The 22,500-nt window shown below is 33.5% G+C and overlaps 1 pseudogene; it reads right to left on the reverse strand.

Annotated features, from left to right (window-relative positions):
• Positions 1 to 698: 698 nt before the first annotated feature.
• Positions 699 to 817, reverse strand: LOC118614141 (annotated as a pseudogene).
• Between the last annotated feature and the right edge of the window lie 21,683 nt (positions 818 to 22,500).

Consider the following 22,500-nt stretch of genomic DNA (forward strand, 5'->3'; position numbering starts at 1 on the left):
CAACTTGTTTTCTTATCATTAGTATTCATGATATATTTCTTCAAAGAAACAAATAACCATTATATTTTTGAAAGCTGATATTTAGGTTATAATGACTGGTCAATTTTAATAAACAGAAGTACTAAAACATTTACATATTCAGCAGAGCTCTGGCTTATTTGTATAAATAAAATTTACTTTTTTTAGTGACTGTGTTTTACTCGTTAATATACATAAAATGTGATTTATTTCACCTTCCACAATATAATGCCACCATAAGCAATATTAGAATAAAATCCATGTACATATAAACTTAATTAATGGTTCTTTGATTGTTATGTTATAGATTCTGTAGCATGGTAGATCTGGGTCAAGGGATATATATATATATTTTTTAATTTCAATAGTTGTTGCCTGATTACCATTCAAAAAGAACTGAAAAGCCTCACATTTACATCTGTAATGTATGTATGTATAGTTTTCTCTTTAATTTTTGACTCTCCGCTGGAGGTAATGTGACATCTCAATGATACATTAATCCTCATTCCTTGACAGTTAGTGAACTATAGTTTTTTTTTTTTTTTATGTCTGTTGCCATTTTAATTTGCAATATTTTATTTTATTTTTATTAGTTTTTTTTTAGGTGAGGCAACTCTTGGTTGACCTCACAGATTGCAAGGACCTTGTCAGCTTACAATCCCTTATTTATTTATTTTTTATGCCTACAGTACCTGGTATTCCTAGGTGGTCTCCCATCCAAGTACTAACCAGGCCCAACTCTGCCTAGCTTCCAAAATCAGACAGGATATGGCTTGTTCAGGGTAGCATGACCATAGACCAATTTGAAATATTTTAAATTGTCTTTTATCCTCTTCCTCTTTTTGATATTTCTTGTCAATTTGTAAGAGTTGTTTGTAAATGATTAATTGAAGCCTTATCATATCAATTATTTTACAAATACTTGTCTATATTTATTGCCTTATTATTGACATTATTTATAATATATTTTGAAATAAAAACTTTTAATTTTTCTATAGTAAATTATGGCTATATTTTCTTTTATGTCTTCTGGGTTTGCAGTCTTGATTAAGAATATTTTGCCAAATCTTAGATGTTATAAACACTTTTAAATTTTAAAAACTCTCAAGTTTTTTTTTTATTTTCCATATTTAAATATTTAATTCATCTGGAGTTTATTTTTATGTAGGACATAAAATAAATTCCAATTTTACTTCTTCCAGTTGGATAACCAATAAGATAACTTAAAAAAAAACTTCTTTTGTATTGAATATGCCATCATTTGGTATATTAAATTCTCATTTTACTGAGATTTATTTATGAAATACTTTATATATCTATAACTTTTTGTCTATTTCTATATGAATATTGCAATGATTTGTGTTTAGTGGTTTTTCAATTTTTATGTTAGATATCTGAAACATCAAGTCGCTTTTCTTGGTCCTCCTATTTTTAGTTCATTTTGGGCAATAAACATTAATATTATTTTATACATGTGCCCTCATCCTAAAAAAGCACATTAGGATTCTAACTAGAATTGCATTAAATATATATATCAATTTTAGAAGAATTGACTTCCTCATATTAAGCCTTCCTGTCCAAGGACATAGTAAGCTTTTCCATTTGTTCAATTTTGTTTTATGTCTTTCAATTACATTTTATAATTTTATATCACGAAATATTTCAAACATATATAAAAGTATGACAAATCATTTTCTACGTACCTTTTACAGAAATTAGATTCTTTCACTTGAGAAAATATTTTACATTGTAACAATTCCGTTATGATGAGTTCCTTGATTTAAACCCCTTTGTTTTGCCTTGTGAAGCATTTTCTATGATTTTATTTCATTTGACTTATTTAATAGTTATTGAGTTTAATCAGTGTCCTCTAAATCCATTTTTCAGGTAAAATTTTATTTAGTTTTTTGTTCTGTTCTAACTCATTTTGATCAATATATCTGCATTGATTGCTTCTTCTTAGTATATTGCACTATAAAACACCAAATAAATAATAAATAAACTTGGTACATTCAAATAAAAGATTTAATAAGTTAAGATCCAAATTGATTCAGGTTTCATTATTTCATACTATATTCTCTTCCTTTCTCACTTTCTCCATTTTTTACCTTCCTCATATGCAAATTTCAAAGTGCCAAAAACTTTACAAGTGATTTTTTTGGTCTCGAGAAAAACGTAGAGTCAAATGTGTAATATTCAATACAATACATGTTAATTAATTTCTTTTTTATATAATGCTCAGTACTAGACATCAGTGATAAGAGAGGAATAGGGATTCGAAACTGAATAGCACGTGGTTCCTTGTTCCAAGAAGTTTACCATCTAATAGTAATTCTAATTTGAAAACTTGCACAAGAAAGAATAACTGTTTCAGCAATATATAATATCATAAAATTGGAAAATGTTACCCAAACAATGAGAGAGCATTAAAAAACACAGCTTTGGTTAAGAATAAAAATGAAGGCTACCTAGGGAAAGAAAATCCAAAAATTTAAAGAGAAAAAGTGAATTCTAGAATACATGGTGATGTGTAACCATAGAGAATACATTTTGAAAATAAGTTTAAAAGTTTTCCAAGTAGTTCTCTAAGTGTAGTGCTCAAACCAGCAGCTACAGTATCTCTTGGAAAATTGTTAGAAATACAAATTATAGGGTCCAACATGGACTTATTAAATCAGAACCTCTAAAGTAAGGCTCAGTAATCTATGTTTTAACAAGCTGTCCAGGTGATCTGATGAGTACAAGTTTAAGAACCATTGCCTTACCACGTTTTTGTACTAGTTTTCCAATAGATGTCTTCAATGCATCTGGATATAAAAGGTGCAAAAAGAGTGCTCCTAGGCAGATGTTTGGTACAGTGCTCTGGAGTCTTCTCTGGCTATTCATTAAGTAGTTGGTGGGGTCACCAGCATGTGCCAGATGGCTCCTTAACTAACTTTGATCTCTGGATAATCCACCCCATCTATTACTTCCTAATCACAAATGCTTTTTTCAGTAGATAACTATATCCATTGTTACCTTAATTACAACCCAAAAGGGGTCAGATGGCATTGCCTACAAAGTGAGACAATGACATTAATTTCACCTCCAAAATGGATGTTATTTACAATGCCTCGGGGAGTAAAAAATAATAATAATAATGATCAAGAGTCTCTAAAAAAAATCACTGTAGATACACAATGCATTTTAATAGCTTTGTACCGCACTTTCTAAATAACTGGGAATCTGAGCAAGACAAATAAGAGAATTAATGGAACCCACACTATAGTTTTGCCACTAAAGGGATACAGATGAGTGCATAGTATTTTAATGGACTTCATCCAGTTGGAATTTGCAGATATGTTAAGTAATATAATACAACCCTTAAGGTAAAAAACAAACAAACAAACAAACAAAAAACCCTGTATATGTAAATAAGTAGTGTTATCTATGAATTTTATTGATTTTTAACTAAAAATATAGGCATAATATGCCTCTTTACTGAACCATAAATTTTATCATTTGTTCTAGAACATCATTATCATCACCTGGCAGGTAAAGTAAAACAAAGGCAGGTGAAGATCTAGAAACAATTTTTTTAACTGGCATTTAATACTCAAGAAACTGAGGAAAAAACCCAAGAGCAAGAAGAGAATATTAGTGATCACAGGCAATACAACCTATTCATAAACAGTGCAAGATCTGGAGCAACTATTTATCAGTGAGGTGACATTGGAATAGTTACTTAACCTTTGTGGGCTTCAATTACTTATCCAAAAAAAATGGGATTAAAAAATAACTTAGATGGAGCTGTAGCAAAGCTTCTGAAACATCATAAGAGCTTAATACATCTGATATACTCTTAATTATTTGTACACACTAATCTAAGACAAGTATGCTTCCCGGGGCTTAACAGATTTCCCCAATTTTAACGACTGGTGTGATGATAAAGCTGAGCACGTTTTCCTCGGAAGCACTCCAAGATGTCTCCCCCAAGACTCTGTTACCCCACTGGTTCTCTTTCGACTTGTTGTGGTATGGAGCAAGCAAGAAGTGGAAGCCTGAGGGCATCGATTCTCAAAGTGTGTTCTAGCAATCAATAAAGAAAATTTCACTAAAACGATTCCTTTATCTCTATTTATATCTATTTTAAAAAGTGAAGATAATTCTCCCCAAAGGAGCTAAAAACTTAGTGAGAAAATATGTTAACAACAGGTCATCCAGGGATAAATGTCTCCAAATTCAGTGAAATTGACAGTAAGAAACCAAATACATCAAGTTTAAACTGGATTTCATTACAATCAAAATATGTGAAAACACTTGATTATCTAATCACTAAATTAGAAACGTGAATTATAATGTTTCAGTTAATCAACTCATAGTCTTAACTTTCTGTGACCATAGGAAGTATCCATTTGTTGCTCTGATAGTTGAATTCTAAAATCAATCACTATCACTTCATTTCAATTTGCTATTTAAATAAATGTATACAGACAAATAATATTTGGTGTGAAAAGGACAAAATATACTTATATAAGGAAAAGATAAAGTATGACACTACCCAGAAATGGAAATTAATGATTTATTTCATAGACGTTAGTATGTTGTTACACTTATTTTAAAATATATTTGCTCTCGAATTAATTTAACAATATACCTATAAAGTTATTAAACCGGGCTTTATAAGGTTATTATTCAGTCTGTCAGAAACTGTTTAATCATTGTGAAGAATTTGGAAAATAAATCAATTACCCAAACCAATATTAATTGAAGTCAAAATCAGAATTATGTCAAGAATATAGCAATATTTTTTTACTGATAATTTTTTCTTTTGACATTGCTATCATCACTGTGCTAGTAAATTTCCATTTGTAAATTCTAAAATATACTTACTCATCTTGTCTATCACCTGTTCGAGAGTACAATTTTTTTCTTTACCTATTTTTTCATTCATTTCTTTGCATCTTCATTCATGGTATTAAGAAGCAAAAGTTAGAGTGCTCATTCTTTAAGAGCTTCTGGTAAGTTGTTTTAACATCCTAATTATTCCACATATGAAGGATATTACAGTTAAGCTGCCAAAAATATTGACAGCAGGCAACAGCTGACTTGAAAGTTACCTTTTAATGTGACCTCCCTCCGAAGACACTAACGAGACTAGTTTCTGCTAAGGCTATGAAATCATTTCAATCGAGGTACAAAGTGTAATCAACATATATCTTACTTATAAGAAATTAAAGTTTTTGACTGAGAAAAAAAAGAATATCTCTCAATTGAATTTACTCCCACACCAAAAACAGACTAAATCAAAAGTATAACATTTTCCTATTAGAAGTGACCTTCGCTCAGTGAATCACATAGATGATCCTCCTGATATATTTGAAATAATGAGTTTGAGAAGGAAAAGAAGAGGGTAGAAATAAAACCTGTGGTGGAACTAAAAGTAAATGACATAGTTTAATTCTTACCAATGTGAAAATATTGATTATTTATAAAATATTAAAGAAATATGTTACATACACCATAAATAAAATAGTAAATCAATGAAATTTGGTAGAAAACTAAGAAAGCAAACCAGGAAATGTTAGAAAATATTTTTTAAAAGCTGAATATTGTAAAATCTCAGCTATCTAGAACTCTTTGAATAAGTTGTTATTGTGGATGGTCAGATTTTACAGGCATATAATGTTTAATCTCTATAGATTAACAAGCAAAATTTTAGTATGTGTATGTTTCTAAAAGGTATTATACATTTTCTGAATCCTTAAACAAAGAATTTTGCTCAAATTCTAAATTGGCTTCCAGATGATGGAGCACAATTATTATGAACATCCACTGTTTTAGTATCTGTAAATCGAAGGTATGTAAACTGCAATTTCTTTTAAGTGTCTCTAGATTTTGTACTTTGTAGACACACAGCTTTCAATATTTATGTGGTTTCCTCCTTTGTAGATACACTGCTCTCTCTCTCACTTCTACAAGCTCTCCGTATGTCTACATATAACTTCACTCGAGTCTATTTTTTTTTTTCTAATCTGCAGAGGATGTGTTAGAATTGTGTGCAAAGTAATAATAAACATCTTCCAAAAGAAAACCAAATGAAACAAGGTTTCATTAAGCTAGGTGATATTTCATTAGCAAGAGCCTTATTTGCTTACCTGCTACTGGGAGGTAGAACTTCAACTTGGGGTAGGTAATATTGATTGCAGTGAATTCTAAATGAGTGAAATGTTATCATTTGAGGAGAAGACAATCAGCATCACAAAATAATATATTTAGATTCAGACTCTTAATGTAAACTAATTTATATAACAAAAAAAAACCCCTCTAATTTAAAGAATAAATTTTAAAGGCACTTATTATAGATAATAAAGTAATTATATTTTACTTATGTTGTAATTTGTGCTCTTCTTATTAAGAGAGATTAGGAACAAAAACAAAAAAAATGTTCCAGTAATTTTTTACATGTGTGTTTGATCTCAGAATTTTAGAATCACAGTCTTAGACATGGAAAATTTAATGATAATTCTCTTCTTTTCTTTCGTAGATGTCACCTTGATGCATAGATGAATGTGTAAGTTAGTGGTTGAGCAAAGTAAACTGGAAGTTGATAAACTCATATCTAGATTTTTTATATTCTTATTAATGTATGTATTAATTAATAATTTTAAAGTATGTCGATTGTCAATTCTTAACCAAAGACCACCATAAAAAAAAAAAACTATTGAGATCAAGCAAAGCTAAGTGCTTTAAATTTCTTCAGCAAGAGAGATTATCATCTTGACAGTCTGAGTAATATTTCAAAGATAGAGATTAGGGAAGATTATTTAGAGTTTTGGCATCTTCTTGCAAGTGATTTAAGGTGAGTCTTTCAAGGGAAGATCTATTTAGAATTGGACTAAGTGAATGCCCTAATAGTTGAGGATCTGAGGTGAAAGTCTTAAAGTAAGTTTTGATAACTAATTGATGTCCTAATCAGTGAGTTGTTTATTTAAGTGAGAAACTAATATCCTGATGAGATAGTTATTTGTCCAGATAAGCAACCTATTTGCCCAGAAAAATTTCTTTGCAAGAATCTTTTGAAGCAAACAGGAAAGATGTTTATTGGTTTAAAGTTTGATTTAAAATGTCTTGGCTCAAAGTGATGTTGACACAGGTAGTCTCGGATTATTTTCTGAGGTCTGATCTATCTTCAGGAAAATCACTTAATCAGGTAATATCTCATTTTTCTCATTAGTGAAGTGAAGCTCAAGATTTTACTAGTGGATCACAACATCTGTCAGCTATTGCCACAAAGGTGTGGCCTTAAAACTACTTCAAAACTCAAGAGCAGAAAACAGTAAGACTTTCTTAATCATTTACGAGTCACTTGGGGTTCAGCTGACCTCGGCTAGGCTCAGTTAGGATTGACTCCAAAGTTTGGGTTGAACCCAAGTATTTCCCAAGTGTCTTTCACCCTCTTTAATAAGAGGTTGCACAGGCATGTTCTTCTCTTGGTAAAAACAAAGCAAAAAAATGGATAAATTCAACCACTCAAGCTCCTTTCAGAACTCTCTACGAGTGTGTAGTATAAGCCCAGACAGTTGGGTTTTCTCCTTTTTTTTTGTAAATCGAGTGCTTGACTTAAGTTTTGATTGCCAAGGCACCCACTTCAAAAATGGCTATCTCAAATAAACACATCACCAGTCACCCATGACTGGGAAAAGAACTAGCCCTTCCCCCACCACTATCCCCAAGGCTACTTCATTTTAGAGATTTTTATTGTTTTAGATAAATGACCATTGGGGATACCTGTTCTTTCTCTTCCTGTGCTGAGGGTATCTTGTAATCATAATAAGAACCAAAAGGGCCAGCTCAGCTGTAACATTGGTTATCCGTAGGCAGAGATACGTCACACAACGACAGAGACACAACACGCACATAACAGCACCAAACAATGTCGCATTTACTAAAATCCCCAATGACCAAAGTAAAACTCAAATACCCAATGCAAAAAATCTATCCAAAGCCTGAAAATCAAGTCAAGGAAGTATCTGCATGAGACCATAGCAAGGACTGAAGAATTAGGACCCACTAATTCAGCCTACCAACTCTTTTAAAAGAAACACTTTTAAATTTAGCCTTCGAACCAGCTTCAATCTGAGATAGTTTGGTAAATTAGAAAGCCTTCGTGCAGGCATAGAAAAGTACTCAAATATGATTAACATGGATAGTTTTTCCCCAACATTATTTATTATATTATTTCCACAAATCAGTTTCTAGCCTGTTAGAATTTGAGAAAATTTTTGGCATTGGGCCAATCGAAGAAAATAGGAAATACTGAAATACTGATTTCACACAATATTGTTTCTATGTTAAATCACTTAAATGTACCCAATAAATCTATCAGCTTATAATAAACATGTAAGAAACTTAGAATCTATGTAACTTTATCTGAGGTTAAACAGCTTCAGTGCCTGTTGATTATTCAGGAAGCCCCAAAAGAGCTGTAACTGTTCAAGTTATACTCTTCCGTCTTTCTCTCTGCTCTCTATTGGTATTTCTAAAACTGCAATGTCCTTTTTCTCCCATGAGCATATACTGTGTTTCTGGTATAACTATAGCAATGCTAATGAGTACACGGTGGATTATAAACCACAAAATAACTATTCAAAATTTACATTAAAGCGATTAACAATTTAAGTCAAAATTATCAGCACATAGTTATAGTTTGTTATTGTCAAAGAAGAAAATCCTGAAGTAGTTTTGGTTATAAGTCCAAATGGTAGCCCCCCCTCCCCAAAATGAGAGTATTGAATTATTATACCCACAAGTCTACCTATAGCCAAGACACAGTGCTAATATAATTCATGACCTGGTGATATAGAACTTCTTTGATTTTCAAGACAATGATGGTAATTTACTAACCCTAGTTAATGAATACACAATAAGAACGAGAGAAGAATAAACAATATTACTGAGACACAATCTCATACTAAGAAAATAACTACTCTGAAGATAAATTTTAACTCTAAAAATGCTCAACAGAAGGCATTAGCTTTACAAAATAATCACATCAATATTTTCACATTTTACCAGAACCTCCTATCACTTACAAAAATTACTTATATTAAATGCGAAAACACTGAAGTATGATGTATCATTGCTACTTTTCATCCTCTCCATGTTAACTATTGTTTAAAATCTTATATAATGTTTCTATTAAATTATAATACTAATAACTGGTTTATTTACTTAAAAGTACCCTGAATGCCTCCTGTATGCCTGGTGGTATACTAGACATTAGAGATACAAAGTGGAAGAAAACTTGACTTGAGAACAATTGGAATTTTTCTAGAAAAGTGAACAGGTATATTTATTTTATTCAATGTAGTGTGAACACTCTCTGCTAGACACATGAATTATCCACGATGAGTAATACATGACTACTGCCCTCTAACAATCATTTGGAGAATAATAATTATAGAACAGCAGAAAATAGTTACATAAAAAATTATACGTGTCAAATATTATGGGGAAATTAGAGGATGAACTGATCAGGCTTCATGAAGGATCTATTTTTTAACTTGCTTTGAAAAATTTTAAATTTGGATAAAACATGGGAAAAGAAAGAAAGCATTGCTGTGCAAAAGGGCGTATAAGCAAAAGTGCAAAAACAGGAGAGAAAGAAATATTATCAAAGAATAGTAAGTCATTTGGTTGAAATATTGGATTAATAAAAAGTGTCTTACTCCATGTAGGATGCTGTAACAAACCATCATAGAGTGGGTGGTTTACAAACAATAGAAATGTATGTCTTACAGTTCTGGAGGTTCAAAAGTCCAAGATCAAGATGCCAGCATGATCATGTTCCCATCAGGGATCTCTTCCTGGTTTACAGTCAGTACAATCTGCCTGTATGAGGGAGCTCTCTGGGGTCTCTTTCAAAAGGCACCAACTAATCCCATTCATGAAGATTCTACCCTCCTGACTTAAGTATTTCCCAAAGGCCCCACCTACTAATATCATTACCATTAGAGGTTAGAATATCAACATATGAATTTGGAGGGACATAAACACTCAGACCATAGCAGAGAGTAATAATCGATAGTTATAATAATTATGTTAAATACACAAAGTTGTTCTTGTCATATTCTTGCCACACTCACAATCTGACCCCTTGTCTACCTCACTCCTCACCTCTCCTTATCCACTCCAAGTGAGAGAGCTGTTTTGGGGGGTTTGGTGTTGTACTGGAAAAGGCGTCCACTCACCCCATCATCCATTTAATTCAACCACGATGACCTTCTTTCTGTTCCTTGGACAATACCATTTCATTCTAGCCTAAGGTCTTTGTGCTGCTACGCCATACTCCTGGGATTAGTTTATGTAACGTCTCTATTCCTGCTGACAGAAATAATTTTCCATGAAAGTTTATCTAAGCAAATTCCCTTTTTTCATATCATAGTTTCATATCATAGCTCCTTAGTTTCCCTGTCAATCTAGTCCCTTCTGTATCAACCTATATTCGGGCAGTGCCATTACCAAATAAGGAGGAATTTGAGCTTTTGGTATTTATGTACTACAGAAATTAGACTATAAAAACTAGATGCATCACAGCTCCTGACTGTTTCACGTCTGAGTGCCAATACAATTCCATGTCCCCCACCACGCCTTCCACCGCATCCGTCAGGAAACTCACGACAAAATCCTAAATTGCATAAATCTCATGGAGCAGCAAAGAAAAAGATCTCTATCGACTTATTTCCATAAATACCAACCAAGTTGTAAAAATAAAAATAAAAAAAATCCTAGAAAGAGTATACTTTGATTGAGTGAGACCAGCAAAGCTATAGATTTTGGAAAGGTATTCTCCAGCATCAGGCCATTTTACAAGGAGAAACAAAGAGAGACAAGCTGTTATAGCTATGAAAAAACCTTTACTATGCAAGTCAATTATCAAATTCAGTTTATCCTCTTTGTTTAAATATCAAGCTACACAAAATCTATTTGAACAATAGACCTTCCCATATGAGGAATATCCTTTAAAATCTGAATGCTATATGGAAATAGAAATAATAATGGCACTACTAATACTACTATACTAGTAATACGAAATTTTCTCTAATTTTACAAATGAAGAAACTGCACTCAGAGAAATTAAGAACTTCTGTAAGGACATCAAACCACCAAGTGATGGTGTAGGGATTAGAACCCTGACACTGGGCTCCAAACAACTTGATTTTCTTTTTGCATCAAGGAACCAACCTATGACCATAGTGACTGAAGCCTCAATTTTCATCTATTCTAGAGAACATTCTTATCTAATAATAACTTTCAGCATTTCATGCATTGAATGCTTACTGTGTACCAGACATGGTGCTAAACACCCTGTATAAATTAGATACTTCATACCCTATAAATTAGGCACTAAAGTTTCATTTACAGAAACTGAGGAAGTAGAGGAATAGCAAAATTCAGTAACTTGCCCATGATAATCCCTTAAACATATGTGCACCTTATAATCAATCTAGGTACTGGTCCCAGTGAAATTGGAACGTATAGCCATGTAAGGACTTATACATAAACATCCATAGCAGTTTTTCTTACAATGTCCAAGAACCGGAAATGATCCAAATGTCCATCAGCAGATGAATGAGTAAACAAATCATGGTCCAATATTCAGTGAAATATGACTCATCTATGAAAGAAATAAATGATAGACCTACAACACAGATGAATATCAGAAACATTTTGTCGAGCTTAAAAAGCCAGATAGAAAACCATACAAACTGCATAATTTCATTTATAAGAAATTCTAGAACAGATAAAACTAATCAAGAGAGCTCTTAATTCAGTGGGAATGCACCATGTCCTATAAATGCTAAGAAATACTTTTTCTATATATTATTTTGGAGAGGAGTATTAATAGTATTAAGGTAGAAAAGTAAAATATCTGTGTCGAATATTGCTGGGACACTTTTCTTGCATCTTTTAGAAATCTTGAACTCTTTATTCTCTGCTTGTTTCCTGTGACCCAGAATAAATCTCCTGCCTCGGTATTCTCTTCTTCTGTATCTCTCCCACAATCTTTCTAGCAGCAGCTACGGTTAAAATGTTCGCTTTAAACTAATGAGGTTAATGTTTTAGGGCCACTCATTTGCATGTCACTTCCAAGGCCCTGGGAACGGTCATGGGAATGTGTTTTCACTAAGGGAAATTTTTGTAAAATTCGCAAAAAAAATAAGATGTTTTAACTACCATCAATGAAAACATCTCTTTCCGCTCTTTCCATTACGTTTAACTGTGTTTGGCAGTAGCCAGGGGTAGTCTGTGGATTCTGCTGAGGGTAAGGTGAGTTGGAATTATATTTTGTTTGGCTGTGCTTGTGTGGTTCAGTCATTTCTATGCATAATTAAGTTTCTACTAGCATCCCTGGTGTACCGTGCCAATGTGTCCTATGTTGACTTACACGGGATAATGACAATAACGTGAAAAGATAGACATTGCATGCCTACATGAAATTGTCCTTTGGCACAGGGAACTGAAAGAATGTGCGAAGTGGAAGAAGAAAAAGTATCGAAATGAGGGTATCTAGAAGCTAGTCTGTGAAAGATTCTTCCAATAATCAAACCTATAAATTTGTGAGTAGAGGATTCTCTTCTTATGATTGGCTAATAAAAGCAGAAATGTTCTCCCATCATGAATAATCTCAATAACACCACATTTATTATTATGAATTATTATTAAACATTCCCCACATTTCAGCTCTTTGTTGATGGCAATCACTTGAAATAGAATTTATCAGAATTTCTGTACAGGACTCCAACCTGTAGCAATACTGAAAGCAGAGAAATGCCTGAGTAAAATTGTATGTTTTGTGCATTGCAATATGTTGGATCACAAGCATAACAAGTTGGGAGTTTGAAAAAACTTTTCTGAAATGTCAATAACAACAAAAGTAATTTATCCATGGTAAAGAAAACCTAAATAATCTATTCCTTCTATAAAAAAAAATGTTAAAATCTCAAAGAATAGGTAGCCAAAAATGTAGTCCAAAAGGAGTGTTATAAACAGCTAATTAATAACTATATTGTACTTTTTTCTGGATTTTGTGATACTTGTATTTGTCAGCTTTTTAAAATTTGTGATTCCCTGTAATTTTTTCTCATTCAAAATAATTAACTATTATGATTAGCTTTATTTTCATAAAATTCTGTATTCCATTTCTTAAGAAACGATCACAAAATAATATAAATTTCAAGCATTACAAAACTGGAATCTACTCCAGAACATATTGTAAGGTTTTATACAGTTTTAGAGTCTTGAGTAAAGAATAGAGTTAATTCTGGAACAGCAGAGTACACAACAGTAGACTACTATAGAGTTACAGATAAAACACCTATAGAGTAGTTTTCAGAGGAAGTTGGGCAATTTTGCCTCCAAGGGAACATTTAGCAATGTCTGGAGACATGTTTGATTATCATGACTGATGGGAGTCCTACTGACATCTAGTCCGGAAAGGTCAAGGATGCTGCTATAATCCCCAAGACATTCCTCCACAACTGTTTAAATTATCTGAATTTGCCCAAAAATTATCTGGTCCAAAATGTCAAGTGGCAGCGTGGATAAACCCTGGCCTATACTAAGAATACAAAAGAGCAGATGAGCTTGTAATTATTATATCAGTCCTGACATCAAAAAATAGCCATTCTGACATGGACCAGGGTGAATAAAAATGAGACTGTAGACCACCCCAGCTTGTAACAATAGATGATGTAGAACTGGGGTGATGGCAGGAGAAAAAGCACACCAAAATTAGAATGTCTATTTCCCTGGTATTTCGTGCCTAAAATTGTCACTAATATCCTAGGAAGGGAATATTGATAAGTAACATTGAATTTACATTGCCATCGTCCTTCTCTATAATTTGTTGTTATGACATCCCTGGCTTTCTAAATCCTATTTCTTCCTGTAAAAATGAAGTAATTTTTCATAGAGTTGCTATAAAGATGTCCAAAGTGCCTAGTGCTCCTTCCTTGTAGGGTTCATTATATTGTGTTAGAACAGGGGTGGTTCATGAGGCATGACCTGAAGGTCTTCTTCCCATCTCACACTCCCCATACACCTTTAACTCTGAAGGTCAGCATTGCCAGAGGGAGAGATGCCAATGGTGGGGGGGGGGGGAGATGGGGAGAGAGAGAGAGAGAGAGAGAGAGAGAGAGAGAGAGAGAGAGAGAGAGAAATAAAGAGAAAGGGACTTAGTGGTGTCACACAGGTACGAGGAAGAGATACTACAACGAGAAGAGGCTTGCACCCTCTTCCTCAGTAGCAAATGAAACCCGTGAAGTCTTAGCAGGTGCCAAAACTGTAGAGCTATTGCACATCTCAGCAGAGGCCTGCAGAAAACTGATAAAGGCCCATCCCCTCATAGCCTGTGTAATCTCCATGATTTAAAAATCACATTCAGACAGAAAGAGGGAGAGAGGTGAAATCCTGAATTTAAATGAGTTTAAACTTCAAATACCTGAGAGAAATCTTGGATATAACTAAAATTGCCTGGACATGACAGGATCGTGTTTTCTAAGTTTAGTCATATGATTGCACATGTGGGTTTAAAGTTTATGAAAAATCATACGCTGTATACATATATGGTTTCTATAACTTCTCAACTAATCTTTTGTGTGTTTTAATGAAGTCTCAAATTAAAAAATAAGTGCAACTCTGCAAGAAAAATCTCCAGATGTTCTTTAAAGAAAGGCGCATAAATCAAGTAGAATAAAATACTGTTTTTAGGAAACTTCTTGGTCTCTAGAGAGGTTAGAAAAGAGAATCAATACGCTGCTTAGAAGACAGACTGATGTGAGTAGCCCCTGATAGACAAAACTTTGAAGAGCAAATTGCCAGGTTTAGCAGAGAGCCGGCTGTCCTGTTTAAAGATATATTAAGTATTTATTGAGCAACAAACTAACTTGTATAAGGTGTCATACTAATTATGAGGCACAAAGAGAAATAAGAACATTCTTTGACTCGAAGGAACACATAAGGACTTTTCCTATTTCACGTGTAGTATAGCACCTAGCACATCTAAAGAGAGAAAAACCATGTCTTTATGGATCCTAAGAAAACAAAGAGGTCAAAGGCTTGAACTTGATTGAACTGCACCAAATTAAAATAAAAATTAGAGATGATTTTTTTCTCAAATAACTTCACCTATTAATACGACTGAAACATTCAACATCAACAGCAGGCTATTTGGCATCTAATTTCAATCCTAAATATAAAGAATAAGAGTAATTTGATCCCGATTCAGCCATATTTATGGGATGGTATAGTTAAATGATGCTAGGCAGCTAAACCAAATGCAATGTTTAATCTCTTTGAATATTCCTAGAAAACGTTTCATCTTTGTTTATACCATTTCTGTTTAAAAATGAGGTTGTCAAATCCAATAATTAAAAGTTAGCTTCCTTTCGTGGCTCTCATAGTAGATGAGATATGATGAATAGAGGAATCATGGGATACGCCCTTTATACCCAAAGTACTTGGAATAAAATGTGTCTTTATAAAAGATGAAAGACGTCCTAAATATGGTGAAGAAAATTATATACATATACACAGGCTCAAATGTAATAGTCACCTATCAATTTTCCGAGTTACAGGAAAGCACAACGGCAAATCAAACAAAACCAGATAAACTCTGTGGAGTGGTCTGCAAAGCACTCTTTTATCGGTACATTAATTCACACCATTGATCAACCGTGAAAATCCTAGGAAGGCAAACCAGATAACCATGGTCAAAGTAAAACGAAAACGGTAGGATGGCAAACCCTAACTTTTTCATGGGAGCAAAACCAAAACTTAGCCAGAAGGGACTGACACGCTTACCTGCTCTTGTGCGAGGAACATCAGCGAGGACTTTGAAAGAAATGCCCACAAGTACATTTGTGCCTGTCGATCATTCCCACCTTTTTCAAGCTGCCAATCCATCTAGCCTAACGGCTAACTCGGTATTAAACTGGACAATTGAAACCGCACAACCCTTACAGGGAAAAGAGGGGAACTAAGTTTTGTTGTTGTTGCTGCTGTTATTGTTTTATTTGTTTTAGGATAAAAAAGTAGCAGAAAATGGATTTAGGATTGTCAAAAGAGCTGGTAGGAGGTAATTTCAGCAAGTTATAAGAAAATATAAAAACAGATCATCTTCCTCATGAAAACTGGGTTTCCTCTAACCCTTAGGGTCACTATCATGTATAATGTAATGCTATTGAAATGCTATCTAAATATTATTGAAATACTGTTGAAATATATAATTAAAAAGGAGTAATAAATATCAGACATGAATAGGGAGAGAGTCTTATCCTTATCATGAAGAAAGGGATTCCTCCTTAGTGTTATTTCTGTAAGATTTTTTTTCTATTATACTAGCAAAAGCACTGAAATCATCAAAAAGAAAATCATTACACATAAAAGAATTTCAGGCTATCCCAATGGAGCAGTTAGTTAATAGCAAAGGTGTGAGGAAGAATCTGTGCCTTTAAAACATAATATTGCAACAGAATGAAACTTTGGTGTCAGTTCAAATTAATAATGACTTTCGAGGCTGATTCTTAGATGGTAGTCCTTCTCTCCCCTTAAGCGAAAGAATGTGTGCACATGTGGGCTTCCGCCAGCTCTGACTCAGCACTTTGTTAGACAATGACAATAGTGCCATCTACTGGCCAAGTACAGTATTACTCACTCAAAATGACCAGTAGATTATTCCAGCAAATATTATGATAAAAAAATCTTTAAATTATGTGATAATAAGTATAAATTCTCTAAAATATACAAGACTATAAGGATACTCTTTCTACATGAAAACTAAGTCCATTCTAGGCTTTTCCCCCGCTAGTTATTTTTGTATGCACTTACATATTATTTAAAAAACTGTTGATGCAAATGTTACAGAAAAATAAATTGAAAAATATACCTTATATGGTGCTAGTAAAGATTTCATGGATACTTTGGACAAACTGCCATTCTCTTTTCAAATTTATTTTTTCCATTAGTTTCCAGGCTATTTTGCAACTCTAATTAGCCATGAAATTTTCCTTGTTAAATTTGGGGAATTTGTTTTTGGAGAAAACTTCACAAAGCAAGACAGTGAAAGAAACTTGTAGATGTGTTTATAACTTCACTGTATTTCTGCTAAACATTCTCAATAATGAGTTTCGAATGGTAATTGTGAATTCCTTAATGTATTTTATATGTTAACTATCCTATAGAAGAGATGAAGTTTGAAGTCCCTGAATAAATAGACCACATATATGAAATTTCAGTTAAAAGACATACAGTTTAATTACATTTTTTATGTTGGTCACTAAGAGTTCATTGACCAGGCCTGGAAGAAAACAATAGGATTTCATCAACAAATACTTTTTTTGTTTTTTAATATAAAATGTGACTTGAATTTTTATACTATACTTCTAAGCCCATGATATCATAAGTGCTACAATTGGGCAAGTAGTAAGAAAATTAGTTGTCTCTGAGTTTTTTAAAAAATATGGAACCAAGAATACTCTGCCAATTTTTTTTAAATGCAGAATATTTTCAAGGTGTACTCTGGGCTGTGATAAAGGGTGGGAACATATTTCCATCACAGGCCCCTTGCTGGCATTAGTTTGACTATTGCCACGATCTTACCTTCCAATTAAAAAACACACCTATGCTTCTATCTTATTCCAGTCATTTGTCAGTAATGAGTCAAAATAAAACCCATAAGAAGTCTTTATTATGAAAGTTCAGAAACTTTCTTATTATGGTATAGAAACTGTAGAAATGAATAGAAGAGGTAAGGTGTAACTACATAGCAATCTTGTAAAATAAAGCAGAAAGTCTTGCCTTTGATACTTGAAGATGTTTCACTTGGATATTCTAGGAGTTACAAAATTTCTCTATCCATTTTCACAAATTTTGACCAGTTTTTACTTTGCTCAGGGGTCCCTGGAGTTCATTTTCTCCCTTCATATCCCTCTAACCCCAACCCAAAGCATTACTCAGGAATGCTGGAGTACTAAAGACCAAAATTCTTTCTCTATGGATCCTCTCAACATTCCCCCAGTGAACCACTCACAGAAGTCAACTTGAATTAGTATGCTGGGCTGACAGCTTCATTTCTTTTTCACCTCATTTTTCTTTTCACATTTTTGCTCCTTCATATTATCTTCTTTGGTCACATATATCTGTCCTGACGCACAATAGAATGCCCTCCTCTATTTTTTCCTATCCAGTCAGGTCTTATCCACGATTAAGCTTAAGTATAACTTAACCTTGGTTCATTCACTGATTGTGACTATCTGCTTAGCTAGCTACCCAGTTGTGTAAAATAAATCTCATTTCAATACAATCAAATGCAGGCAGCAGCCTAAGCCCAATAACAGGTCCTAACTGACGCCTGTTAAATTAATAATTTGCATCCAGGATTGATGCTAATGTAAATCTGTCAGCTCCAGAAAGCAGTGAAGGAAAGGTGTCCCTCAAAAGTGGACAACAAGGAAATCGCCAGGATATGAAAATAGGAGAAACTTTCAGATGATGAGACAGAAGAAATTCTGCATTTACAGGAGATTCTAGTGAAATCAAAGTTCTGGGGGTGGAAACTGTGCCTTCAGAGTTAATATTTTCAATAGATGATGAGATAGAAAAAAAAATAGGAAACGTCAGTATTGGAGCACAGAGAGGAGAATGACCCCACTGCATTTATGTCCTTGCATTTGTGACATCCTCTGACCTGAGAAAGGTGGCAAACGCCACATTGTGAAACAAGGACAACCAGCTGGCTACGTAGGTTTCGGTGTCATGCGGACCCTGGAGAAGTCACATCAGTTTAAGACCCGGGTGATGTTGGTCAGGTATGGGAGTGGTCTGGGAAGTAGCCACATCCAAATGAACGATTCAAATTGAAATGTTAAGCAAATATAAGAATCTACAGGCTCCAACAACATGGCAAAACAGGTCAGTGAAGTCAAACATCTACCAGACATCTCAACAGTAAGGGGGAAAGCATCTGGGCCAGTCACCATCTAACCAGCGTCTCAGAACCCTGGTGGTAAGTGAGACCAGGCGACAGGAATCATGAGCCCAACTTAAGAGTCTGGACAGCTCTGATCTAAATTCATGTACCTACGCCTGCAATACTCACAGAATCTCAGTAGCAGGAGAATTCTGATTTGAATGACAATGACGATGACTACATTCGACCTCATCCCTAAGGACTTTTAACTATATCTATCTTTCTGAAGACAGACCAACCTCAGCGTGAACCCAGCCTAGTGTCTCAAGAATAGAAATGTGCTTACATTTGCACATGATGCAAATGGAAAGGTACGAGTGGAAATAAGTGTTACCATAAAGGGGGTATGTTATGAAGGGCTCCGAGAGAAAGTCTTCAAAAAGCTTCATTCGGTACCAAAGCAGTTCAATGTGCTTGTGATGAACTCATTCATGCTGGGCCACTGAAGGACAAGAAAACTAGAAAGTTGTCCCAGAGTAAACAAACTGTTTTTGGAATAGTAAATAATATGTTTTCATGGTTTAGCTCAAATCACTTCTTTGCTTCACCTATAGCCATAGGTGAAGAGTCAAATATCTTCTGTTTGGAAGACAGAAGCCATGCTTGCCTTACTAGCTCACCACGCTGCATGGAAATTCTATGGTTCAGAAAGGTGGATGCTTTGACTCTTTCCCTCTAGGAAGATGTCTAATCCTGAGGCCAGCAAGTAGTACTGGAGGAAGGGAGAAGGGGAAGGGAGGGGGAATTACAAATCTCTTATTAATCTCCACTATAGTAATACTGTAAAACTCACTAAACTGCACTTTTGTTGAGAATTGGGAACATGCTTACTCTGTTCATAAAATCTAAGCACTTTCTGCCTCAAAAAAAAAAAAAAAGAAAAAAAAAAGAAAAAGAAAAAGAAAGAAAGAAAGAAAGAAAGAAAGAAAGAAAGAAAGAAAGAAAGAAAGAAAAGAAAAAGGCACTCAAAATGTTTTTTGAAGTAAATTCCATAGATGATTCCTGTGTTTATAATTTAGAATGTTCTCTTATTACAAAGTCAAGTTTTGGGAAACTATTAACTATTTAAAAACCAAACTAAGGAAAACATGTACCTCCTCAAATTCGTAATACTATCAAAAATTATTTTAACATTTGCAAATTTTGAGCACATTCTAATTCTGAGTTTCATAGATTAGGAAACAAATTAAATCTGCTCAGTCATTTATAGTCATAAAGAAAATAAATGTTACATTTTATCCTGATAAAACTATAATATTTTCATGAAAAATAAATTATGCATTAAAACATTTTAAAAATTAGAAGCTGGAAACATCCTTGTCTGTCTCCTTAAAATATATTTAACAATTCTGTACTATAACAATAACCGAGGATTTAAATTAGAAAACTTAAATAACACCTCTACAGGAAATTATTTTATTTTCCAAAGAAAAAGAACCTCTTAGTACATTGTGGGCAAGAACAGAAAAATTTGATGATAGCAAACAATTTCAACCTACATATATAAATACCAATTTAATTCTGAATTGCACTGTTTACATCTACAGATCATTAGCACCCTCTTGTGGTTATGGATCAATATGACTCATCAAGATGCTTTCATACCTGACTACTTTAAAGTTTGAAATGCCTTTCTTTCAAAGGTGATTTTAAACCAAATTCAAATAAAATATTCATTTCTATGTAATTATGGGGTATAACATGCATTTGAGAATCTATATCTATATCTATCTACATATATATATGTAAGCACATACTATATATAGTAAAAGATACATTGGCAAATAAATCTCAAAAGATTATGTGGATCATATAAATGTCCAAATTTCTAGTAGCCTTAACAACATCTTCCAAAAATACTTTCTCTCTCCTCCACTACTTGCAAACTTATATAGAGGTTTTCATCCCCCAACGGCCATGACCTAAGAGTGGCTCTCAATCATGATTGCATATTAGAATTACTGGGGGATAATAATAAAATAATAATAATAATTAATAATAATATGCCCTCTCTGGACATCCTACTGAAGATTAAATCAGAATACTTGGGTACAGGTCAAGGAATCTGTAGTTTTATAAGTGACTCGAACACAGCCAATGTTTTAAACCTCTGACCTAGAAGGTACACATAAAGTCTTCAGTTGGAAGAAAATATATAAAATGGAGAGAAAAGATGAGTTCATATTACCTGGAAGTGTGAGAATGGTAAAATGTTGAGTCATCATTCAATACTACCTGTCCTACACAGGGGCTATTAATCTAGAACTACACAAACAAAGGCAGGTGTTTCTAGAGACTGCATCTACTTTATAAATGCATCAGATTCATTCATAAAAAATGCATTATTGTGCTAAACAGAGATCCTATAGATATAGACGTGGATGAACTACATTTTCTTGGGAAAATCACTACCCGATTTGCACAAGTTCTGCTCTGCTATTTTGATCAGGCCTTAAGCATATGGACAGGTGTTCATTTTTAAGATTCTTAGGTAATTAGTCTTTACTTCAAAACATTTAAAAATGATCAGCATCTGTACCTTGAATGTTTAAAAGTGTTTTTGTGAACTTTGGGGCCATATGTGAATGCCAAGTTTACTTAATGAAAAGGCTGATTTTACTGCCAGTAGATACCTAAAAACACTCCACAGTTCACAGTAATAAGGCTGAATGTAATTGAATGTCAGCGGATATGGTGATTTACAAAGTACTTTGTACCCTGTATATAATGAAAACCTTTGGCACCGAATCCTAATATTTGATGAAACATGATAGTGGCCTTATTTCCAATAACCAACTTGACCTAGAACCTTCTATCATTTTTATGGTGAACTGCTTTACCCTGTTTCTACCTGTGACTCATGTTTTCATCTATAATAGAAGGGGAAAAAAGATACAATTTGAATTTTACCTTTTTTTTTTCCTTCCTTTAGCTATTTGACATATTTTCAAGGCAATGAAATTAATATCTTAACAAATATTTCAGAATTTTACATATGTCTGAAAATAAACTTGAAAGCAGACGATTGGGGGAAATGACATTTACCTCACTAATACTGCCCTCATCAAAAATATTTTTGGAACTTATCTTTGGGTCTTGCTTTTTGTGCTGGTAGCACATTTTTTAAAACATCTATTTCTATATCTACTTTGCGTTGGGTGGTGGAATCCAGTTTTTGAACAGCATTAAAGGCCTTTGAAGTCAAGACTAATAGGTATTCGGGTTAGGCTGGAAATAAGCAACTTAAAATAAAGCAAAACAAAATAAGATGTGTGGAATTATAATCTAGTAAACATGATGGAGGTAGTACAGTGGCTGCAAAGCAATCCTGATGCTTTATATTTGCATGCTTATTAAAAATAATGTTGTAAAAGAAAAATGCACCTTCGACAACAACAAAAAACTGGGAAGGAATGTAATTGTAGTTTAAAAAGCAAGCTCATGGTTCATGTCCATTTATTTAAAAACAA

Source organism: Rousettus aegyptiacus, unplaced genomic scaffold, assembly GCF_014176215.1.
Source record: "Rousettus aegyptiacus isolate mRouAeg1 unplaced genomic scaffold, mRouAeg1.p scaffold_m13_p_2, whole genome shotgun sequence".
Taxonomy (NCBI): Eukaryota; Metazoa; Chordata; class Mammalia; order Chiroptera; family Pteropodidae; genus Rousettus; species Rousettus aegyptiacus.